The sequence below is a fragment of the Prionailurus bengalensis genome, chromosome X, assembly GCF_016509475.1.
Source record: "Prionailurus bengalensis isolate Pbe53 chromosome X, Fcat_Pben_1.1_paternal_pri, whole genome shotgun sequence".
Lineage (NCBI taxonomy): Eukaryota > Metazoa > Chordata > Mammalia > Carnivora > Felidae > Prionailurus > Prionailurus bengalensis.
This window is the reverse complement of record NC_057361.1, coordinates 82980256-82990519: the sequence shown is the minus strand read 5'-3', so window position 1 is coordinate 82990519 and position 10264 is coordinate 82980256. Positions and strand designations below refer to the sequence as shown.

Sequence of the window (10264 nt, the reverse complement as noted above, 5' to 3'; positions counted from 1 at the left end):
ATGCAGTGTTCTAAGTATATCTGTAAACTCCATCTGGTCCAATGTATCATTCAGGGCCATGGCTTCTTTACTGATTCTCTGTCTAGATGATCTATCCATTGTTGTAACTGGGGTATTGAAGTCCCCTTAAATTGCCACATTCTTATCAATAAGGTTACTTATGTTTGTGATTTATTGTTTTATATGTGTGGGGGCCTCTGAATTCTGTGCATAGACATTTATAACTGTTAGCTCTTCCTGATGGATAGACCCTGTAATTATTATATAATTCCCTTCTTCATCTCCTGTTTCAACCTTTAATTTAAAGTCTATTTTGGTAACTTGAATTGATCTTCTGCAGGACATATCATAGTGAAACTGGCAAAATACAAGGATAAAGAGAAAATTCTGAAAGCAGCTAGGGATAAGCAGGCTCTAACTTACAGAGGTAGACCCATAAGAGTAGTGGCAGATCTATCTACTGAAACTTGGCAGGCCAGAAAGGAATGACAGGAAATCTTAGGTGTGATGCACAGAAAAAAAATATGTAGCCGAGAATCTTTTATCCAGCAAGTCTGTCATTCAGAATAGAAGGAAAGATAAAGGTTTTACCAAACAAACAAAAACTGAAGGAATTCATCACCAGTAAACCAGCCTAACAAGAGATCCTAAGGGGGACTCTGTGAATGAAAATTTGCAATGACCACAATGTACCAGAGACATCACTACAAGCATGAAACCTACAGATAACACAATGATGCTAAACTCGTATATTTCAATAATAACACTGAATGTAAATGGACTAAATGGCCCATAAAAAGACATAGGGTATCAGAATGGATAAGAAACAAGACCCATCTATTTTCTGTTCACAAGACCCTCATTTTAGACCACAGTTCAACTTCAGATTGAAAGTGAGGGGATGGAGAACCATCTATCTTGCTCCTGGAAGTCAAAAGAAAGCTGGAGTAGCCATACTTATAGCAGACAAACTAGATTTTAAGTTAAAGGCTGTAACAAGAGATGAAGAAGAGCATTATATAATGATTACAGGGTCTAGTCACCAGGAAGTGCTAACAATTATAAATGTCTATGCGCCGAATACGGGAGCCCCCAAATCTATAAAACCATCACAAACATAAGCAACCTTGCTGATAAGAATGTGGTGATTGCAGGGGACTTCAATACCCCAATTACTACCATGGATAGATAATCTAGACACAGAATCAATACAGAAACAAGGGCCCTGAATGATACATTGGAGCAGATGGGCTTAACAGATATATTTAGAACTCTGCATCCCAAAGCAACAGAATATACTTTCATCTCAAGTGCACGTGGAACATTCTCCAAGATAGGTCACATAGTGGGTCACAAAATGGCCCTTAAGAAGTATAAAAGAATTGAGATTGTACCATGCACACTTTCAGACTACAATGGTATGAAGCTTGAAATCAACCACAGGGAAAAGTCTAGAAAAGCTCCAAAAGCATGGAGGTTAAAGAGCACCATACTAAAGAATGAATGGGTCAACCAGGCAATTAGAGAAGAAATTTAAAAACATTGGAAACAAATGAAAATGAAAATACAACAATCAAAAACCCTTTGGGATGCAGCGAAGGCAGTCCTGAGAGGAAAATACATTGCAATCCAGGACTTCTCAAGAAACAAGAAAAATCCCAAATACAAAATCTAACCATCTAAACGAAATAGAAGCAGAACAGCAAAGGCAGCTGAAACCCAGCAGAAGAAGAGAAATAAAGATCAGAGCAGAAATAAACAATATAGAATCTGAAAAACAGTACAGCATATCAATGAAACCAAGAGTTGGTGTCTTGAAAAAATAGACAAAATTGATAAGACTCTTGCCAGGCTTCTGAAAAAGAAAATGGAGAAGACCCAAATAGGTAAAATCATGAATGAAAATGGAATTGTGACAACCAATCCCTCAGAAATATGAGCAATTATCAGGGAATACTATAAAAAATTATATGTCAACACACTGGACAAACTGGAAGAAATGGACAAATTCCTAAACACCCACACACAACCAAAACTCAAACAGGAAGAAACAGAAAATTTTAACAAACCCATAACGAGTGAAGAAATTGAATCAGTTATCAAATATCTCCCAACAAATAAGAGTCCAGGACCGGATGGCTTCCCTGGGCAATTCTACCAGACATTTAAAGCAGAGATAATACCTATCTTTCTCAAGCTGTTCCGAACAACAGAAAGGGAAGGAAAACTTCCAGACTCATTCTATGAAGCCAGCATTCCTTTGATTCCCAAACAAGACAGAGACCCAGCAAAAAAAAGAGAACTACAGGCCAATATCCCTGATGAATATGGATGCAAAAATCCTCAACAAGATACTAGCAAATCGAATTGAACAGCATATAAAAAAAATATACTCAACATGATCAAGTGGGATTCATTCCAGGGCTGTGAGCATGGTTCAATATTCACAAATCAGGGGCGCCTGGGTGGCGCAGTCGGTTAAGCGTCCGACTTCAGCCAGGTCACGATCTCGCGGTCCGTGAGTTCGAGCCCCGCGTCGGGCTCTGGGCTGATGGCTCAGAGCCTGGAGCCTGTTTCCGATTCTGTGTCTCCCTCTCTCTCTGCCCCTCCCCCATTCATGCTCTGTCTCTCTCTGTCCCAAAAATAAATAAAAACGTTGAAAAAAAAATTAAAAAAAATATTCACAAATCAATCAACGTGATACATCACATTAATAAAAGAAAAGAAAAGAACAATATGATCCTGTCAATTGATGCAGAAAAGGCCTTTGACAAAATTCAGCATCCTTTCTTAATAAAAACCCTCAGTAAAATCGGGATACAAGGAACATACTTAAACATCATGAAGGCCATTTATGAAAAGCCCACAGCTAATATCATCCTCAGTGGGGAAAAATTGAGAGCTTTCCCCCTGAGCTCAGGAACATGACAGGGGTGTCCACTCTTACCGCTGTTGTTTAACATAGTGTTGGAAGTTCCAGCATCAGCAATCAGAGAAGACAATGAAATAAAAGGCATTAAAATTGCCAAAGATGAAGTCAAGCTTTCATTTTTTGGAGACAATATGATACTTTACATGGAAAACCCGACAGACTCCACCAAAACTCTGCTAGAACTGATACATGAATTCAGCAATGTCTCAGGGTACAAAAATCATTATACAGAAATTGGTTGCATTGCTATATACCAATAATGAAGCAACAGAGAGAGAAATAACGAATCTGATTCCATTCACAATTGTGACAAGAATCATAAAATACCTTGGAATAAACCTAACCAAAGATATCAAAGATATGTATGCTGAAAACTATAGAAAACTTATGAAGGAAATTGAAGAAAATACCAAGAAATGGAAAAACATTCCATGTTCATGGATTGGAAGAATAAATATTGTTAAACTATCAATAGTACCCAAAGCTATCTACACATTCAATGCAATCCCAATGAAAATTGCACCAGTATTCTTCTCGAGGCTAGAGCAAGCAATCCTAAAATTTGTGTGGAACCACAAAAGACCCTGAATAACCAAAGTAATATTGAAGAAGAAAACCAAAGCGAGAGGCATCACAATCCCAGACTTTATCCTGTACTACAAATCTGTAATCATCAAGACAGTATGTTATTGGAATAAACACGGACACATAGACCAATGAAATAGAATAGAGACCCCCAGAATTGGACCCACAAATGTATGGCCAATGAATTGTTGACAAACAAGAAAGAGTATCCAATGGAAAAAAAGACAGTTTCTTTAACAAATGGTGCTGGGAGAGCTGGACAGCAACATGCAGAAGAATGAAACTAGACCACTTCCTTACACCATTCACAAAATAAATTCAAAATGAATGAAGGACCTGAATGTGAGACAGGAACCATCAAAATCCTAGAGGAGAAAGCAGGAAACAACCTCTTTGACCTCAGCCACAGCAATTTCTTACTCGATACATCTCCAAAGGCACGGGAATACAAAGCAAAAATGAACTATTGGGACCTCATCAAGGTGAAAAACTTCTGCACTGCAAAACAATCAACAAAACTAAAAGGCAACTGATAGAATGGAAAAGATATTTGCAAATGACATATTGGATAAAGGGCTAGTATCCAAAATCTATAAAGAACTCACCAAACTCCACACCTGAAAAAAACATAATCCACTGAAGAAATGAGAAGAAGACATGAATAGACACTTTTCTAAAGAAGATATCTAGATGGCCAACAGACCCATAAAACGATCGTCAATGTCACTCCTCATCAGGGAAATGCAAATCAAAGCCACACTGAGATACCACCTCACACCAGTCAGAGTGGCTAAAATGAACAAATCAGGAGACTATAGATGTTGGAGAGGATGTGGAGAAACGGGAACCTTCTTGCACTTTTGGTGGGAATGCAAACTGGTGCAGCCGCTCTTGAAAACAATGTGGAGGTTCCTCAAAAAATTAAAAATAGATCTCCCCTATGACCCAGCAATAACACTGCTAGGAATTTATCCAAGTGATACAGGAGTGCTGATGCATTGGGGCACCCCAATGTTTATAGCAGCACTTTCAACAATAGCCAAATTATGGAAAGAGCCTAAATGTCCATCATCCGATGAACTGGTAAAGAAAATGTGGTTTATATATGCAATGGAATACTACTTGGCCATGAGAAAGAATGAAGTCTGTCCATTTGTAGCAATATGGATGGAACTGGAGGGTATTATGCTAAGTGAAATAAGTCAGGCAGAGAAAGACTGATACCATATGTTTTCACTCATATGTGGATTCTGGGAAACTTAACAGAATCATGGGGGAGGAGAAGGGGGAAATAAAAGTTTCTGAGAGGGAAGGAGGCAAACCATAAGAGACTGTTAAATACTGAGAACAAACTGAAGGTTTATGGGGGTAGGGGAGAGGGGAAAGTTTGTGATGGGCATTGAGGAGGGGACCTGTTGGGATGAGCACTCAGTGTTGTATGCAAATCAATTTGACAAAAATTATATTTAATATAAAAAATATAAATAAATAAATAAATAAATAAAATAATTGTAACCACTTAATGAATATAGTCTTCAGAGTGTGAAGCATCCTTCAAAGTATACACACATATTTAATAAAGAATCAAAAAGTGGATAAAAAAAGAAGGATATATGATTTCACTCATGTGGAAATTGAGAAACCCAACAGATGAACACAGGGAAAGGGAAGAAAAAATAAGATTAAAAACAGAGAGGGAGGGAAACCATAAGAGAACAAACATACAGAGAACAAACTGAGGGTTGCTGGAGGGGAGGTGGGTGTGCTATGGGTTAAACGGGTGATGTGCATTAAGGAGAGCACTTGTTGGGATGAGCATTGGGTGTCATATGCGAGAGCTGAATCATTGGGTTCTTCTCCTGGAGCCAAGACTACACTGTATGTTAACTAACTTGAGTTTAAATAATAAAAGAAAAGAATAGAAATATTAATGTTAAAGGTGATTTTTGTGAGGGCTCAGAAAGAAGTAAGGCGAGCTTTAGAAAAAGCTTCAATCACCTTAAAGAATATACATACCATCATGAGCAGAATGTTGCTAGAAATGTGAATATTAAATTTTCTTATAATGAGGTCTCATATGAAAACTAGAAACATGTTATTGGACACAGAAAGGAAGGTGATCCTTTTTATAAATGGTCAGAAAACTTGGATGAATTGTGATCTATCACTGGGTAAAAAGTAGCACTTGTAAATGCTGAGGAGATTTCCATGCAAAGTGTGGAAAGTATGACCTCATCTCTTCTTGCTGCTTATAGTAAAATGCAATATAAAAGAGATGTATAAAAGAATAAACTGTTAAGCAAAAAAGACCCAGCACTTGATGATTTGGAAAATACTCAGCCTATCCAGAAAAAGGCTAAAGTGTAGTTGAACACCAATTTACAAAAGAGGTTAGACATGTAGAACCAATCAACCATCTTAGCATAAATCTAGAGGAGATAGGGTTATCCATGATGGATCTGTGGAGAATTATCGTGTCTAATAGTGTGAATTCTTTTGCATGAGAAGCACGAGAAGACAAAAATGAGGTTTTTGAGAAATTTATACCAGCAAAACATTACCAGCCTGCACTGAAATAGGCATAAACAAAACAAAATGAAGGAAGAAAGTCCCTGAGAGAAAAGTTATGGATACAGAGTTTATGGATACATAAATGGCATTGCCATCTGTGTGGCCTGAGTCCCTGCCCTAAGAAGGCTCAGAGGGTGAAGCATCACCTCAAGTGTGTGTGTGTGTGTGTGTGTGTGTGTGTGTGTGTGTGTATGGGGGGGGCGTATTCCAAAGTTTGAGTATCCTGACTTCAAGGACATAAAGGACAGAACTTCAAGCCACAAAGTTTTCCTCTCAAGCCTTAAAACCTAGTGGAATTTTCCATGCTGGGTTGCAAATTTGCTCTAGATTGGTAACCTCTTTATTCTTCGCATTTTCTCCCTTTTAGAAAGGGAATATCTAACCTCTGTTTGTTCACTAGCATATTTTGTAAGTAAATAACATGGTGTTCAGTTCTACAGGTCTCTAGATAAAGAGGAACTTTGCCCCAGGATGAACCTTACCTTGAGTTTCACCCATTACTGATTTGGATCATTTAGATTATGAAACTTGAAATCTTTTTAAGTTAATGTTTATATGATATTTGGGATTTAGAATTAAAGATGGGATAGGTAAAGACTTTTGGGGATGTCAGGATGAGGTGAATGTATTTTGCTCAATGGAAGAATTTAAAAGTTGGTAGACAGAAGGCAGACTGCCCTTGGTTGAATGGTGTCCTTCCAAAATTCATGTCTACGTGGAATCTGTGAATGTGACCTTAATTGAATATAGAGTCTTTGTAGATGTAGTCAAGTTAAGATGGAATCACACTGTTATTTTTTATTTTTTATTTTAGCTTTTCTGACATGTGTAAGGTGATATCTCATTGTAGTTTTAATTTGCATTCTCCTGATGATTTTATTGATTTTAAACATCTTTTCATATGTGTTGGCCATCTGTATGTCTTCTTTGAAAAAAAATATCTATTCAGGTCCTCTTTCAAAATGTATAGAATTATTTGATCATTATATTGTATACCTGAAGCTAATATAAGACTGTTAATTATACTTCAATTTAATAAAAAAAATATAGTTATACTGGTTTAGAGTGAGTTTTAATCCAATGACTAGTGTCTTCATAATAGGAGGAAAGTTGGGACACAGAAAGACACAAGAAGAATGCTATGTAACAGCAGAGGCAGAGATTAGATTTATGCTGCCACAAGCCAGGGAACACTAAAGACTGCTGGAAGCTAAGGAAGATGGATAGGAAACATTCTACCTCTGATCCTCCCAAAGGAAACCAACTTTTCTGACATCTTGATGTCAAATTTCTGGCCAACAGAACTGTGAGATAATAGATTTCTGTTGTTTTAATCTGGCAATTTATGGTGATTTGTTATAGCACTTGAGTCCTGCTCAACAAGAATTAGGCTCAGAGCTCTTTGGTTACTGTCTCTAGCCTAGTGACCATCAGTTGCTGCCTAGGGTGGCAATATGGACATTGTTTGTGCACCCTGGGATGGGACTGGAGATGAGCCTTTGTAAGTTATGCAGAAAAGGATACCCTCACCCCCAAGGAGAATTAAGCATAGCACTTCAGTTGGCTATTAGCCATTGGTGTTAAGGCAAAGTTAGTACTTGCTTTTGCATGCATTCTTCTAACACTCAAGGGTACCAAGGTACAAATCCATGGTAACCTGTGTCCCAGGAACAGATAATGTTTGAAAGGGGAAAAAAGAGCATTAGGAACTCAACTGTTCTCATAATGCAAAATCACATAGCCCTTATTCTATACAGAGTTGGATTTAAATTTCATTTAATCCTCACAACAAGTTGAGGGACATGACATTATTTTGATTCTATTGCTAATTAGGAAACTGAAACTAAAGCAGGTCAAGTATCTTGAAGTAAAACGTAAGTCCTATTGGTAATAGAAAAATGCTGGACTCAAAGTTCTGAGCTCTTAATAAATGTCGTAGAATGACTCCCATCATTCAAGTCTGAGATGATGCTGGGAGCAATACAAATTTCCCAGTCCAGTGCCTGGGATTTTACCAAATAAATCTTTTGTTTCAACCCCAAACCCTTAGGAATAATCATCCCTGTCTCTCCTCGGTGGAAATCCTGTTGATCAATAAATATAGTCTTGTTGAGAGTGATATCACCTAGTTGAGATCATTTCCACCACACACTTGAAAATGTTGGCCCTTAGAGATTCTTCTAAATTTGAAAACCTGCAGGATTGTGGAAACCCAACACGCCAACTTCCTGCATGCTTTTTGCTACTTGAACTTGTCCCCATGAAAACATAATTTCAGCATTAGGCATTATGAACATACTCTGGTACTTTGCAGGTCTGTTGAAGTTGAAGTGGGTACAGTAGGCTGTCACAGAAATGTTAGAAATAAAGTGGTAAAATACCAGTCACCAGTTAAACAAACAAACAAAACCTTGGTATATCTGTATTGATATTAGGCAAAATAGATTTTAAGACAACAAGCATTATTTGGAATAAAAGCCACTATGCCATCATAAAAGAACATTTATTAAACATTAAAAAAATCTGAACTTACATTTATCTGATAACATAGCCACAAAAACATATGAAGCAAAAATACACAAAATTAGAAGGAGGCTGTAATAAGAAACCACAACAGAGATAGAGCAGTTCCAAGAAGGAACAACATCCAGGGAGTGACCATGAACATGGCAATTAAATTGGAGTGTAAGTCAAGTTTACAGGATCATTAAAATAGAAGTGAACTAGAGAGTATAATGGTAAGCAAAATAAGTAAGTCAGAGAAAGACAAATACCACATGATTTTACTCATATGTGGCATTTAAGAAATAAAACAAATGAGTAAATTAAAGAAACAGATAAACAGCCTCTACCTTGGGAGCCACCTTCACTGGGCCTGTGTCTGCGTCTCTGCCGCTTGGGGTCAGCTCTGATGCCCAATATCTAAATGCAGCCATGAGCAGCAATGAGTGTTTCAAGTGTGGATGATCTGGCCATTGGGCCCAGGAATGCCCTACTAGTGGAGGCTATGGTCATGGAATGAGAAGCTGTGGCAGAGGTGGTTTTACCCAGGTTAGAGGTTTCCAGTTTGTTTCCTCATCACATTCAGACATCTGTTATCATTGTGTTGAGTCTGGTCATCTTGCCAAGGATCGTCATCTTCAGGAAGATGCCTGCTATAACTGTGATAGAGGTGGTCACATTGCTAAGGAGTAGAAGGAGCTCAAGAGTGAGAACAATGTTGCTACAACTGTGGCAAACTAGGCCATCTGGCTCGTGACTGTGACCATGCAGATGAACAGAAGTGCTATTCTTGTGGAGAATTTGGACACATTCAAAATGACTGCACCAAAATGAAGTGCTATGGGTGTGGTGAAACTGGTCACTCAGCCATCAATTGCAGTAAGACAGGTGAGATCAACTGTTACCACTGTGGCGGGTCAAGGCACCTTGCACAGGAATGCATAATTGAAACCACAGCTTAACTCTTTTCCTTTGTTGCCCGTCCTTTTTGTGATTGATGGTTGTATTGTTTTCTCTGAATCCTTTCCATTGGCCAAAAGGTGGGCAGATAGGGGCTACTCCCAGGCCAGTAAGATTTAGTTGCTGTGTAAAAGGAGGAAAGGGGTCGGAAAAAATCGACTTTCTGCATTTAACTACAAAAAAAAAGTTTGTGTTTAGTTTGGTAGAAGTATTATGTATAATGCTTTGTTAAAGAATCCCTTTCCACACCACTGGTGAATAAAGATTGATGAATGGGAAGAGGTGAATCAAACTAGTAAGCCCATCCTGGGTTTCTTGGATATGATCCCCTGTAGGAGGTAAATCCAATTCTGGAGGTATCTATGAGCTTCCATAAATAATTTTAATTTTAGCATAATGATGGTCTTGGATTGTCTGACCTCAGTAGCTATTAAATAACATCAAGTAATATCTGTATTAGGCCTTACATACAACATACAGTTGAATGGGAGTAACCAAAATAAAAAGACAAACGTGTGTTAATGTCTGTGTAAGAAAAATCCGGATAAAGGCCTAAACAGGAACAACTTCATCACAGTGTTGATGCTGTTTAGAACACAGTTTTTCAAACACTAAATCTAAAAGTAAACATCTGTGCTCAGGGTTAGCATAATTTGGAGTTATTCAGGAATTGCAGAGAAATGTGTTTTCACAAAAATCAAGATGCTGTTTTTA

The 10264-nt window shown here is 37.9% G+C and overlaps 1 pseudogene; it reads left to right on the top strand.

Annotated features, from left to right (window-relative positions):
• Window positions 1-8993: 8993 nt before the first annotated feature.
• On the top strand, window positions 8994-9636 carry LOC122477788 (annotated as a pseudogene).
• Window positions 9637-10264: the final 628 nt, after the last annotated feature.